Source organism: Schistocerca nitens, chromosome 8, assembly GCF_023898315.1.
Source record: "Schistocerca nitens isolate TAMUIC-IGC-003100 chromosome 8, iqSchNite1.1, whole genome shotgun sequence".
Lineage (NCBI taxonomy): Eukaryota > Metazoa > Arthropoda > Insecta > Orthoptera > Acrididae > Schistocerca > Schistocerca nitens.
The window spans coordinates 49142468-49156920 of record NC_064621.1 but is presented as its reverse complement, the minus strand read 5'-3'; positions in this window follow the sequence as shown (position 1 = coordinate 49156920).

Sequence of the window (14453 nt, the reverse complement as noted above, 5' to 3'; positions counted from 1 at the left end):
TCCAGCGGTTCTAGGCGCGCAGTCCGGAACCGCGCAACTGCTACGGTCGCAGGTTCGAATCCTGCCTCAGGCATGGATGTGTGTGATGTCCTTAGGTTAGTTAGGTTTAAGTAGTTCTAAGTTCTAGGGGACTGATGACCACAGTAGTTAAGTCCCATAGTGCTCAGAGCCATTTGAGCCACTGTCCGTTCCGTTCAAGTGCTCTTCCAAGTCCTTTGCTGTCTCTGATAGAATTACAATGTCATCGGCGAACCGCAAAGTTTTTATTTCTTCTCCATGGATTTTAATACCTACTCTGAATTTTTCTTTTGTTTCCTTTACTGTTTGATCAATATACAGATTGAATAACATCGGGGATAGGATACAATCCTGTCTCACTCCCTTCCCAATCACTGCTTCCCTTTCATGTCCCTCGACTCTTATAACTGCCATCTGGTTTCTGCACAAACTGTAAATAGCCTTTCGGTCCCTGTATTTTTCAGAATTTGAAAGAGAGTATTCCAGTCGACATTGTCAAAAGCTTTCTCTAAGTCTACAAATCTAGAAACGTAGGTTTGCATTTTAAGCTCTCTTCTAAGATAAGTCGTAGGGTCAGTATTGCCTCACGTGTTCCAATATTTCTAGGGAATCCGAACTGATCTTACCCGAGGTCAGCTTCTACCAGTTTTTCCATTCCTCTGTAAAGAATTTGCGTTAGTATTTTGCAGCCGTTTCTTATTGAACTGATAGTTCGGTAATTTTACCATCTGTCAACACCTGCTTTCTTTGGGATTGGAATTATTATATTCTTCTTGAAATCTGAGGGTATTTCGCCTGTCTCATACATATTGCTCACCAGATGGTAGAGTTTTGTCAGGACTGGCTCTCCCAAGGCTGTCAGTAGTTCTAATGGAATGTTGTCTACTTCCGGGGCCTTGTTCCGACTTAGGTCTTTCAGTGCTCTGTCAAACTCTTCACGCAGTATCATATCTCCCATTTCATCTTCATCTACATCCTCTTCCATTTCCATAATATTGCCCGCAAGTACATCGCCCTTGTATAGGCCCTTTATATACTCCTTCCACCTTTCTGCTTTCCCTTCTTTGCTTCGAATTGGGATTCCATCTGAGCTCTTGATATTCATACAAGTGGTTCTCTTTTCTCCAACGATCTCTTTAATTTTCCTGTAGGCAGTATCTATCTTACCCCTAGTTTGTCCTCTAGCCATCCCTGCTTAGCCATTTTGCACTTCCTGTCGATCTCATTTTTGAGACGTTTGTATTCCTTTTTTCCTGATACATTTACTGCATTTTTATGTTTTCTCCTTTCATCAGTTAAATTCGATATTTCTTCTGTTACCCCATTATTTCTACTAGCCCTCGTCTCTTTACCTACTTGATCTTCTGCTGCTTTCACTACTTCATCCCTCAAAGCTACCCATTCTTCTTCTACTGTATTTCTTTCCCCCATTCCTGTCAATTGTTTCCTTATACTCTCCCTGAACTCTGTACAACCTCTGGTGTATACAGTTTATCCAGGTCCCATCTCCTTAAGTTCCCACCTTTTTTCAGTTTCTTCAGTTTTAATGTACAGTTCATAACCAATAGATTGTGGTCAGAGTCCACATCTGCCCCTGGAAATGTCTTACAATTTAAAACGTTGTTCCTAAATCTCTGTCTTACCATTATATAATCTGACACCTGTCAGTATCTCCAAGCTTCTTCCATGTATACAACACAAAGTAGGTTCAAATGGCTCTGAGCACTATGGGACTTAACATCTGTGGTCATCAGTCCCCTAGAACTTAGAACTACTTAAACCTAACTAACCTAAGGACATCACACACATCGATGCCCGAGGCAGGATTCGAACCTGCGACCGTAGCGGTCACGCGGTTCCAGACTGAAGCGCCTAGAACCGCACGGCCACACATGCCGGCCACAAAGTAGGTAACTGCAAAGAAAGCATGAGTAAGAGAAGAAGTACTTCAGCTGATTAGTGAAAGAAGGAAGTACAAAACTGTTCAGGGACACGCAAGAATACAGAAATACAAGTCACTAGGAATGAAATAAAGAGTAAATTCAAGAAGCTGAGGCGAAAGACGCTGCATGAAAAAATGGAAAAAATGTGAAGAAATTAAAAAAATAAATAATAATTTTAGTAAGTACTGACTCAGAATACAGAAAAGTCAGAACACCTTTCGCTGAAATTAAAGGCAAGGGTGATAACAGTGAGAGTGCATTCCGCTGTTAAATGAAACTTAGAGACCGGATAGGTGGAAAGAGTACGCTGAAGGCCTCTGTGAGGGAAGGCTTGACGGATGACCTGATGTAAGAAGAAACAGGAGTCGATATAGAAGATATAGGGGATCCAGTATTAGAATCAGAATATAAAGGGCTTTGGAAGACGTAAAATTGAATAAGGCAGTAGGGCAGGTAACATTTCATCAGAATTTCTAAAATCATTGGGGGAAGTGGCAACAAAACGAATATTCACGATGGTACCTACAATATATTACACTGGTGATATATCTCAGCTGGGTTTCGGAAAAGCATCATCCATACAATACCGAAGACTGCAAGAGCCGACTAATGCGAGACTTCTCGCACAATCGGCTTAACAACTTATGCATACAAGCTTCTGGCAAGAATAATACACAGAAGAATGGAAGAGAAAACAGAAGATGTGGTAGGTGATGATCAGTTAGCTTTAGGAAATGTAGAGGCACCAGAGAGGCAATTCTGACGTGGCGGCTGATAATGGAAGCAAGACTAAATAAGAATCAAGACTCCTTCATAGGATTTGTGAACCTGGAAAAAGTGTTCAACAATTTAAAATGGTGCAAGACGTTCGAATGCACAAGGGCCAAGAGGGAACAGTAAGAGAGGATGATCAAGAACGAAGTGTTCGGTTTAAAAAGGGTGTAAGACAGTGTCGTCCGAAGAAGACACAGCCAGGGCAAAAGTACCACAGGCGCAAATATGCGAGCTGGTGTCAGTGCCATAGAGACTCGCCATTTGCGCGAGTGCCGCCAGTGTCTGCCAGTCACGGGCGGCGCTGAGTGTGAAGGTATCGACTTCGCCTCAGCCAAGTGGCGGCCGACTACAATCCGCCAATGACCGGACGACAACGGACAGAGGCCTACTCCGAAGATAGAAGAGAAGATCTCGCTCACTTGGATAGATCATCGTCCGGGACTGACTTACAGAGAAGATCTCGCTCACTTGCATAGATCATCGTCCGGGACTGACTTACAGAGAAGATCTCGCTCCCTTGCATAGATCATCGTACGGGACTGACTTACAGAGAAGATCTCGCTCGCTTGCATAGATCATCGTCCGGGACTGACTTACAGAGAAGATCTCGCTCACTTGCATAGATCATCGTCCGGGACTGACTTACAGAGAAGATCTCGCTCACTTGCATAGATCATCGTCCGGGACTGACTTACAGAGAAGATCTCGCTCACTTTCATAGATCATCGTCCGGGACTGACTTACAGAGAAGATCTCGCTCACTTGCATAGATCATCGTCCGGGACTGACTTACAGAGAAGATCTCGCTCACTTGCATAGATCATCGTCCGGGACTGACTTACAGAGAAGATCTCGCTCACTTGCATAGATCATCGTCCGGGACTGACTTACAGAGAAGATCTCGCTCACTTGCATAGATCATCGTCCGGGACTGACTTACAGAGAAGATCTCGCTCACTTGCATAGATCATCATCCGGGACTGACTTACAGAGAAGATCTCGCTCATTTGCATAGATCATCGTCCGCGTCCGGGACTGACTTACAGAGAAGATCTCGCTCACTTGCATAGATCATCGTCCAGGACTGACTTACAGAGAAGATCTCGCTCACTTGCATAGATCATCGTACGGGACTGACTTACAGAGAAGATCTCGCTCGCTTGCATAGATCATCGTCCGGGACTGACTTACAGAGAAAATCTCGCTCACTTGCATAGATCATCGTCCGGGACTGACTTACAGAGAAGATCTCGCTCACTTGGATAGATCATCATCCGGGACTGACTTACAGGGAACGTCGTTTAATAAACTCTTAGAAGTGAATAGACAGTTGTTGTAAATTGCACTATTCATTCAACAAGTGACAAAGGTAAAAATGGTTCAAATGGCTCTGAGCACTATGGGACTTAACATCTATGGTCATCAGTCCCCTAGAACTTACAACTACTTAAACCTAACTAACCTATGGACAGCACACAACACCCAGTCATCACGAGGCATAGAAAAACCCTGACCCCGCCGGGAATCGAACCCGGGATCCCGGGCTGACAAAGATAAAGAAACGTTTTTAACTTATTTGTGTGTGTTACTTATTTGTTGGAATGTTGTAGAACCTTCGTTCTCCTATCCTGTTACCTGACCCTGGGGCAGCGTTATGTAATAGTGGCAGGGAGAAATTTTCTTAGCGGTATACTGCACCAGATGCCGTTTCACGAATCCACAACTTCGGCCTACCGTAACTACAGTGGAAACTTAGCCTCCACAGCAGTGGCGACGAGGTTGTCCAAAGGGATATAGTCTCTCGGCCCCACTGTTCAACCTATACATCGGAGAAGCAATGACTGAAATAAAAGAAATATTCAAGAGTGGAATAATTCAAAGTGAAAGGATATCAATGACGTTGCTGTCCTCATGGAGAATATGCTGCCGGTATAAACGGAGTACAGAATATGTATTGCGAGTAAATCGAAAAAAAGACGAAAGTAATGAGAAGTAGCAGAAATGAAAACAACGAGAAACTTAACATCAGTGTTGATGGTCACAAGCAGCAAAATAACCAATGACGTACAGAGCAAGGAGGATGTGAAAAGCAGACTGTTGTCGTCTCTGTATGCCCATCTTTTCAGTTTGGAAATTAGGTGGCTGAAAGGTGTTTGATTTGACATCCTGTTGATGTTATGGTCTTCAGTCCGAAGACTGGTTTGATGCAGCTCTCCATGATACTTTATCCTGTGCAAGCTTCTTGATCTCTGAGTAATTACTGCAACCTACATCCTTCTCAATCTGCTTACTGTGTTGGTCTTCTTCTATGATTTTCACCCACCACACTTCCCTTTAGTACTTAATTGGTGATTCCTCGATGTCTCATAATATGCCCTACAAACCTATCCCTTCTTCTAGACAGGCTGTGTCACAAATTTCTTTGCTCGCCAATTTTATGCAGTACTTCCTCATCTAATCTTGAGCATTCCTCTGTGGCATCACGTTTCAAAAGCTTCTATTCACTTCTTTTCTAAACCGTTGATCGTCCATCTTTCACTCGCTTACATTCCATACAAATACTTTCAGAAAAGATTTCCTAAACGTTAAACCTATACTTAATGTCAACAAATTCGTCTTCCTCAGACATGCTTTTCTTGCCATTGCCGGTCTACGTTTTATATCCTCTCTGCTTCGGCCATCATTAGTTATTTTGCTGCCCAAGTAGCAAAACTCATTTACTACTTTAAGTTTCTCCTTTTCTAATCTAATTTTCTCTGTATCACCTGGTTTAAATCGACTCGTTCCATTATCTCTGTTTTGCTTTTCTCCTCCTTTCAAGATCGTGTCCATATGTTCAACTACTTCAAATGGCTCTGAGCACTATGGGACGCCTGAGGTCATCAGTCCCATAGAACTTAGAACTACTTAAATCTAACTAACCTAAGGACATCATACACATCCAACCCCGAGGCAGGATTCGAACCTGCGACCGTAGCGGTCGCGCGGTTCCAGACTGAAGCGCCTAGAACCGCTCGGCCACACCGGCCGGCTGTTCAACTACTCTTCGAAGTCCTTCGAAGTCCTTCGCTGTCTTTGACAGAATTATAATGTCATCGGTAAACCTGAATATTCTTATTTCTTCTCCGTGGTCTTCAATTCCTGCTAAAAATTTTACTTTGGTTTCCTTTATTGCTTGCTCAATGTAGAGACTAACATCGGGGATAGGCTACAACCCTGTCTCATGCCCTTCTCAACCACTGCTTCCCTTTCATGTCCCATGACTATTATAATTGCGGTCTGGTTTCCGTACAAGTTGCAAATAGCCTTTTGCTCCCTGTATTTACCCTTACAACCCTCTGAATTTCAAAGAGAGTGTTACAGTCAGCACTGTCAAAGGCTTTCTCAGAGTCTACAACTGCTATAAATGTAGGTTTGCCTTTACTTAACCTATCTTCTATGAGAAGTCATAGGGTCAGTATTGCTTCGCATGTTCCCACATTTCTCCGGAATCCAAACTGATCTTACTCAAGATTTTTTTTCAGTTTTTCCATTCTTCTGTAAGGAATTCGTGTTACAACTTTCCAGCCGAGATTTATTAAACTGATTGTTCGGTAATACTCACACCTGTCAGCACCTGCTTTCTTTCGAATTGGAATTGTTATATCCTTTTTCAACTCTGAGGTTATTCCGCCCGTTTCATACATTTTGCTCACGAGACGCAGGAGTTATGTCAGGTCTGGCTTTCCCAAGGCTATCAGTAGTCCAAACGCAATACTGTCTACTCCTGAGGCCTTTTTTCGACTTAAGTATTTCAGTGTTCCGTCGAATTCTTCTCGTAGTACCATACTTATCTTCATCTATGTCCTCTTCTATTTCAATTATACTCTCGTCAGTGCATTTCCCTGGTATACAGGGTGAGTCACTAACTACTGCCACCAAGAATAACTCCGAAAGTATGATAGGAGCTAAAAAGTTTGTGGGAAAAAAGTTTCATAGGACAATGGAGGCCATAATACGACGTTGACGTTGGTTTTTTGTTGTTACGTGGGGTCATTTTAGAGATATAAAGGTCAACTTTGCTTTTTTAAATGGGATGCTATAGTTTGGTACTTATTTTCTGATAGCGGCTATCAAGACGAATCCAGTGATGTGTAACAGTGAGGTCTTTGAAGGTCGACGAAGGTAACAAAGGTCACATGAACGTTCATTTACAGAAGGTGTTCGAAGTGATGACAATATCAATGCAGTGCTACTCGTTTTTTTTCTACTGTATTCCTTTCCCCTGATCTTTTCAGTCATGTGTCAGTGATGATTAAATTATGCTGTATGCGAAGTTCTACCACTTGGCTTTCTCTTTCATTCCCTTCCTCCAGTCCATATTCACCTACTTAATTTTCCTTCTCATCCTTTTCCAACAATCAAATTCCAATCCGCCATCACTATTAAATTTTTATCTTCCTTCATTATCCCAATAATTTATTTTACTCACCATACATTTCTTCAATTTCTTTATCATCTGCGGAGATAGTTGGCGTATAAACTTGTACTACTGTGGTGAATATGTCTACCTTTGCTACAATAATGCTTTCACTATGCTGTTCATAGAATCTTAACCACATTCTTATTTACTTGTTCATTATTAAACCTACACTTTTATTACCTTTATTTGATTTTGTATTTATAAGCCTGTATTCTCTTGACAGAATGTCCTGTTCCTCCTGCAACAAACTTCACTAATTTCCACTATATCTATCCATTTCTCTTTTTAAATTTTCTAACCTATCTAACATGCCATGCTTGTTTTTCCTGATAACATCTTCCTGAGTAGTCCCCACCCAGAGGTCCAAATCGGGAACTATTTAACCTCCAGGATATTTTACCGAAGTGGATGCCATCGTCATTTAACCGTACAGAAGAGCTGCACTTAAAACCAGCATTGATGTCTCAAGGCCAGATCAATCAGTCATCCAGACTGTTGCCACTGCGACTACTGAAGAGGCTGTTGCCCTCTTCAGTAACTATACGTTTGTTTGGCCTCTCGACAGATACCTCCTTGATGTGGTTGTATCTATGGTGGGACGAGAGGCACGCAAGCCTCCCCACGAATGACAAGCTTCATATTTCATGGGGGGGGGGGGGCTACTAACACTGGAAAAAGGATATTCTCGGCCATGAGAAGTCTGTTAATATCAAACAAACGCCTTCATTTGAGGAAGCAATTTCTGAGAATTTATCTTGGGAGCAAAGCATTGTATGGTAGTGAAACATGGACTGTGGGAAAACTGGAACGGAAGAGAATCGAATCATTTGAGATGTGGTGCTACAGAAGAATGTGTGAAAATTCGGTGGACTAATAAGGTAAGGAATGACGAGGTTCTCTGGAGAATCGGCGGCGAAAGGAATGCATGCAAAACACTGACAAGAAGAAGGGACAGTATGATAAGACACCTGTTAAGACATCAGGGAATAACGTCTGTGGTACTACAGGGAACAGTAGAGGGCAAAAACTGTAGAGGAAGACACAGATTGGAATATAGTGAGCAAATAATTGTGGGTGTAGGTTGCAAGTGCTGCTCTGAGATGAAGAGAGTGACACAGGAGAGGAATTTGTGGCGGGGCGCATCAAACAAGTCAGAAGACTCGTGACCTGAAAAAGAAACCAGTCCAAAACCAATGTGTTATTATCTGGTCGATGGGTGGGTTAGTGTCACCCTTATCAATGATTTATGATCATCCCGGCAGGCCAATTGCTTTACACGTAAACAGTGTATAAATGATCTTTTGGATAGGGTGGATAGCAATGTGCGGCTGTTTGCTGATGATGCTGTGGTGCACGGGAAGGTGTCGTCGTTGAGTGACTGTAGGAGGATACAAGATGACTTGGACAGGATTTGTGCCTGGTGTAAAGAATGGCAGCTAACTCTAAATATAGATAAGTGTAAATTACTGGAGATGAATAGGAAAAAGAATCCCGTAATGTTTGAATATTCCATTAGTAGTGTAGCGTTTGAGACAGTCACGTCGATTAAATATTTGGGCGTAATATTGCAGAGCGATATGAAGTGGGGCAAGCATGTAATGGCAGTTGTGGGGAAGGCGGATACTCGTCTTCGTTTCATTGGTAGAATTTTGGGAAGATGTGGTTCATCTGTAAGGGAGACCGCTTATAAAATACTGATACGACCTATTCTTGAGTACTGCTCGAGCTTTTGGGATCCCTATCAGGTCGGATTGAGGGAGGACATAGAAGCAATTCAGAGGCGGGCTGCTAGATTTGTGACTGGTAGGTTTGATCATCACGCGAGTGTTACGGAAATGCTCAGGAACTCGGGTGCGAGTCTCTGGTGGAAAGGAGGCGTTCTTCTCGTGAATCGCTACTGAGGAAATTTAGAGAACCAGCATTTGAGACTGACTGCAGTACAATTTTACTGCCGGCAACTTATACGTATTTCGCGGAAAGACTGCAAAGATAAGATAAGAGAGATTGGGGCTCGTACAGAGGCATATAGGCAGTCATTTTTCCCTCGTTCTGTTTGGGAGTGTAATAGGGAGAGAAGATGCTAGTTGTGGTACGAGGTACCCTCCGTCGCGCACCGTATGGTGGATTGCGGAGTATGTATGTAGATGTAGAAGCGATATATTATTCACTAAGGAATACCTGAAAGAATACTTTCCAAAAATTGTCAAAAACCAACATTTGACCATCAAATGTAAATCACACATTAGTAGTACATAGATGCTGAACATGAGTTTTGCTTTAGATACTATTCGGCAAAACTTCAAAAACGCGAAATAAAATCATTTGCTGGGTTCATGCTCCTATTACTTGCATCTATCAACAGATGGCTGCACTGGTGAGACCCTGCTTGGTTCAAGACGTAACAGAACTTCAAATTAATTAAAAAAGTGTCACAAATTTTTTTCCAGTTCTGTAAAAATGTGTCCACAACGGAAAATGTGTAATGATTATGTCAAATTGGCGTCACAAACATGATTGTAAACTCCAAAGTATGTACCCCAATGTAATTATTATGCCCAGACACATGTGACCTGCTGAACAGGCAGCTAAGTTCTTATGTAATATGTGAACTAGTATAAAACATGCTCTCCATAAATAGTTACAAACCAGTGTTTTTTTATACGATGTAATCAACGAATTTGTAATATGAAGTTGTCAAAGATGAGTTACAATGTAAATACTATTCTGCAAAACGTCCAAGACGCAATATAAAGATCAACTACTGGTTTAAGGTTCTGCTGGTTGTCATTACCAGCAGGTGGCGACTCGATCTGACAACCATCCTTGGTTTAAGAGACAACAGGGCCTCAAATTAATTATTTGCCACATCTACATATCTGTTGTGTTTGTCAAATGTCACAATGTTCTTTCCAAGACTAAAATGTCTACAAAAATACGTCTGCAACGAAAAAAGTCCAATGTTTACTTGAAGTACTGTAATATTCTTTCTTCCACATACACACATATCAGTCAAATTAGTCCCTAAAATAAGATTATCAACTATAAAGTAAGTGCTTCAATGCTATTGCCATTTCTAAATAGTTCCAAATAACGTGATGAACAAGCAGTTGACATTACAAATCAGGCCTTAAAGGTCGATGTAGTTAAATTGAAGTTGCCAAAATGATGACTGCAGAAAATACATTTTAGCTAACATATGACACTAAGCAGGTAGGTAAACAAAGAAGTAAGGAATGTTATATATTGGAAGAATGTAGTTAACAAGGTGTTCTCTTAATGTAAGTCACAATACATCCTCAAATTAAATATTTCCACATCTAAATGTTTCTCAAGCATCATTTTAATAAGTATATAGGTGATGTATCACATTATACACTGGAAAAACATAATTGATGACACTAATTGACAGTTATTGTTTTTACTACAAATGACTCAGGCCTGCAAGAGGCTATGTAGAACAACAACTTTTGACAAAAGTTGCAGTATGTATCGTTTGTAACTATTGTGGTAAGAATGACTAAACGATTATGAACTATATTTCCTATAATCGATTGTTAAATAACACCAACATTTAATAATAATGTGAAATGTTAAAACACACACACACACACACACAACATAGTATAAGGACAGATGAGCTGAACAAACATGGCAACAGGAAGAAAGAAGATGCTCTGACGATGTTATTACGATGTAACATTGAAACTGCATAATTTTTCGTAATACACAACAAGAACTACTCGTATGTTTATCAACTTCTCTAAAGAAGATAGTGCAACAAGGTAGGGTCAATATTTTGCAAATAAACTGTTTGATAAAACTGTTCATTATTTATTCAGTACAGGAAACACATACAGCTCTCAGTTATTACTGGTTTCTCCGTTTTCAGCTTACTGCAGTTTAATTAAAGAAAGTTTTACACCAGCCCCTTTCTTGTTTTGTTTATTTATTTATGAAGCTTCTTCTGCGGTTATTCTTCAAACAAACATATGTATCTTGATTATTAGGTTCTGTCATGGTTTTCAGATGTCACCAAAAGCGTATAATACAGTTTGTGATATTTGTATTTCTCTCATTTTAGGGCAAATTTATACATGGCGAATGGATGTGAATGGGGAACAGTAAATGGAGAACTGTAAACAGTGAACACTGAATGGTAATAATAAGTGGTGAATGGTAAAAATGGTGGATGGAAGACATTAAATGGTTAAACAATAAAGCAGTTGTTGATTACTACCTAATAAAGTCATTAATACAAATTATAAAATGCGCTACTAACTTTATGTTCAAAATGGTTCAAATGGCTCTGAGCACTATGGGACTCAACTGCTGAGGTCATTAGTCCCCTAGAACTTAGAACTAGTTAAACCTAACTAACCTAAGGACATCACAAACATCCATGCCCGAGGCAGGATTCGAACCTGCGACCGTAGTGGTCTTGCAGTTCCAGACTGCAGTGCCTTTAACCGCACGGCCACTTCGGCCAGCTAACTTTATGTGTTTAACATTGCTTACAGGTGCGACTCAGATAATGAACTGATAGTATCAGGCATATTGTTGCATTTTTCTCTTTTTAAACGAAGTCCTTTTGCGATAATTCTGTAAACACCAGCGAACAATCTGCATACACAGTCAAATCTTTTATAGAAATTAATAAGCCTTTTGGAAATCTAGCATGATGGAATCTATTTATTTGCAAGATTCCGTACCTAAGGAACACAATCTTTGGTGTTTTCTCCATAATTTTGAAAATATAATGAGCTCTGGGAAGTAAGCTAGAGAAGGGGTTGGGACTGATTTTTGACTACACTAAGCAGGTGTAAAGAGATATGTTTTGTTTTTTAATAATGAAACCTATGGAGAAATACTTGTAGAGTTATTATAAATTTTCCCATATGTTTGCATCAGTTTGGGGAAAAATGGTCTTGTTAAGGTCGTTGCTACAGTATACCCTTCTCCAGTCGCAGTAATGCATCGCCGAACAACGACTGAGACCTACATCCTTTCGAATCTGCTTAATGTTTCGTTTCTCGGTCTCCCTCTACGATTTTGACCAAACCACTTCACTCCAATACTAAACTGACGATACCCTGATGCCTGAGAATATTTCCAATACACAAATAATAATGAAAATATACAAGAAAGTCTAGTGTGCACACAATAATAGATCTTATATTACCTAATTCCTCAGAAACTGTCTGCATACCTAGTACTAACGACAAACAGTAAAATGTAGGAATAGTGGTATTAAAAACACATACATGAAAAACACACAGACATAATGTAAGAGCAAGAGGGTATATAGACCACAAAGAAAGGGCAAATGAACAAATATGTCATAGTTCATGTACGGGAAATTAAAGAGAACTGAGTGCACTTCAGAGTCTCAGTCAATCTGTGTGATCTTTCATTCTATTGTCATAAGCTCCTCTAATGTACTGGTCAGCTGCCTAACTTCTTTACTGTATGAATACTCCAAGAACTTATACTTTCTCTGAAACCTCATACTTTCCTCATAATACCTTTCATCTCAATTTAACTGCCAAAACATTGTAGCCCCATAACAGTATCTTTCATTTTAATTAACCTGAAAAAAACTTATGATCATACTTCCTCTAAATGTTTCATTATCACAACATGACAACCATGAAATATAACATTTGTTCAACCTGCCTGCACTCATTTATATTTCCGCATTATAATCAATATGTTTGTCATCCATAGCATATATGCAACTTTCTTTGACATGCCTACTCACATGCTTTACTACTTCTGTCTATCTCTATTCATTTCTTTCTCTTTTCTAGGTGCATCTGTTATATTCTCTATTTACTCTCGTCCTATACCCGTTTTCATAATTCTCTTATTAGTCATGACATGTTATTTACAGCTTCTAACAGTAAATGCTTCTCGTAATTGAGCTTTCATAAAACTATGGCCACCATGATATAAATATATTCACAAAAATATTTAATCAGACAAGCAATGTGGCCAAATTCATTATCAAATACATATAAACATGAAAAATACTTCATTAGAAAGACAGCGCAGGAAAGTTTCTTATCCCATACACATGCAGCAAAAATCATTGTGTAAACAAAATGAAGTGCACATTCTTAGGCTAAGGCAAATCATACACAAAAAGTTTCGTCATAAATGCAGTAACTGAAGGAAAGCATTATATCACCTGAGTGCAAGATACCACTGTCATCACCAAGTGACAACAACAAATCAGTGTCAAAAGTTACGTTGGTGCACCAATAACAGTGTAATATATAAGTTCATGTAAGTCAATAGCTATATTATGAAACTTTCAAATTGCGCAAAAGAATTATATACATTTCACAACTCTAATATATGCCATGGCAGTAAAATTAATTAACAAATCCTAAAATGCAAAAAGGGAAAAAACATTGTGGATTGGTAGCACATTAATCATTAAAATACTCATTTTAACACTAAAGTACATCTGTATATCAATACTCAAACGTGAACCAGAAAATAATTGTGGTCAAAAATGCAGTTTAAAGACTCTTACGTTCTACCTATAGGGAAACTTTTGCATATCAATAGTATTTTCATCCACAGTTTCCATCTCTGCCTAGTATGCTAGTATGATCATATAATAGTGAGATAGCTTTCATTTAATCGTCCATCCTATGCAAAAACATGTCTCATGAATCAGGAATATATGCATAGTAACAAAATTCATTGTATATATGTTATCTGTTCTGAAGACAAGAAGGTGTGTTATTACTTACGAAAAAAGAAGAATACATACTTCAACAAGATAATGTTCTCATATTTCATGTACTGCAAGGTCAAAAGATGATCGCAAAACATCATAAGGAACACAATATGTCAAAAATATATACTGTACTGGTAAAAATTCAAAGTAGTTTTCAAGTTGATCATAACTGAGCAAAATACAAAAATCACTGTTCTGCAAATCGTTTGACATGTGTTATGTGATGGAGTACTTTAGTCTTTTTAAAATGCATTGTTTTCACTATTGCTGCATCGTCATGTGCTATTTGACGAGTTCTGTGAGATCCACTGAACATGAAGAAAAACTTATGACTTAGATGCTTATTTTTGTTTGACAATGGATGAGATTCCGTAAGTACTTTCTGACCAATGTACAGTTTTTTGACACTTACCTTAGCGTGTTGCGACTTCTTGCTTTGCTCTGCAGCTTCCTTGATGTTAGTTATTGCTAAGTCTGTTACCTCTTCATGACACAATTTGCGTAAGTT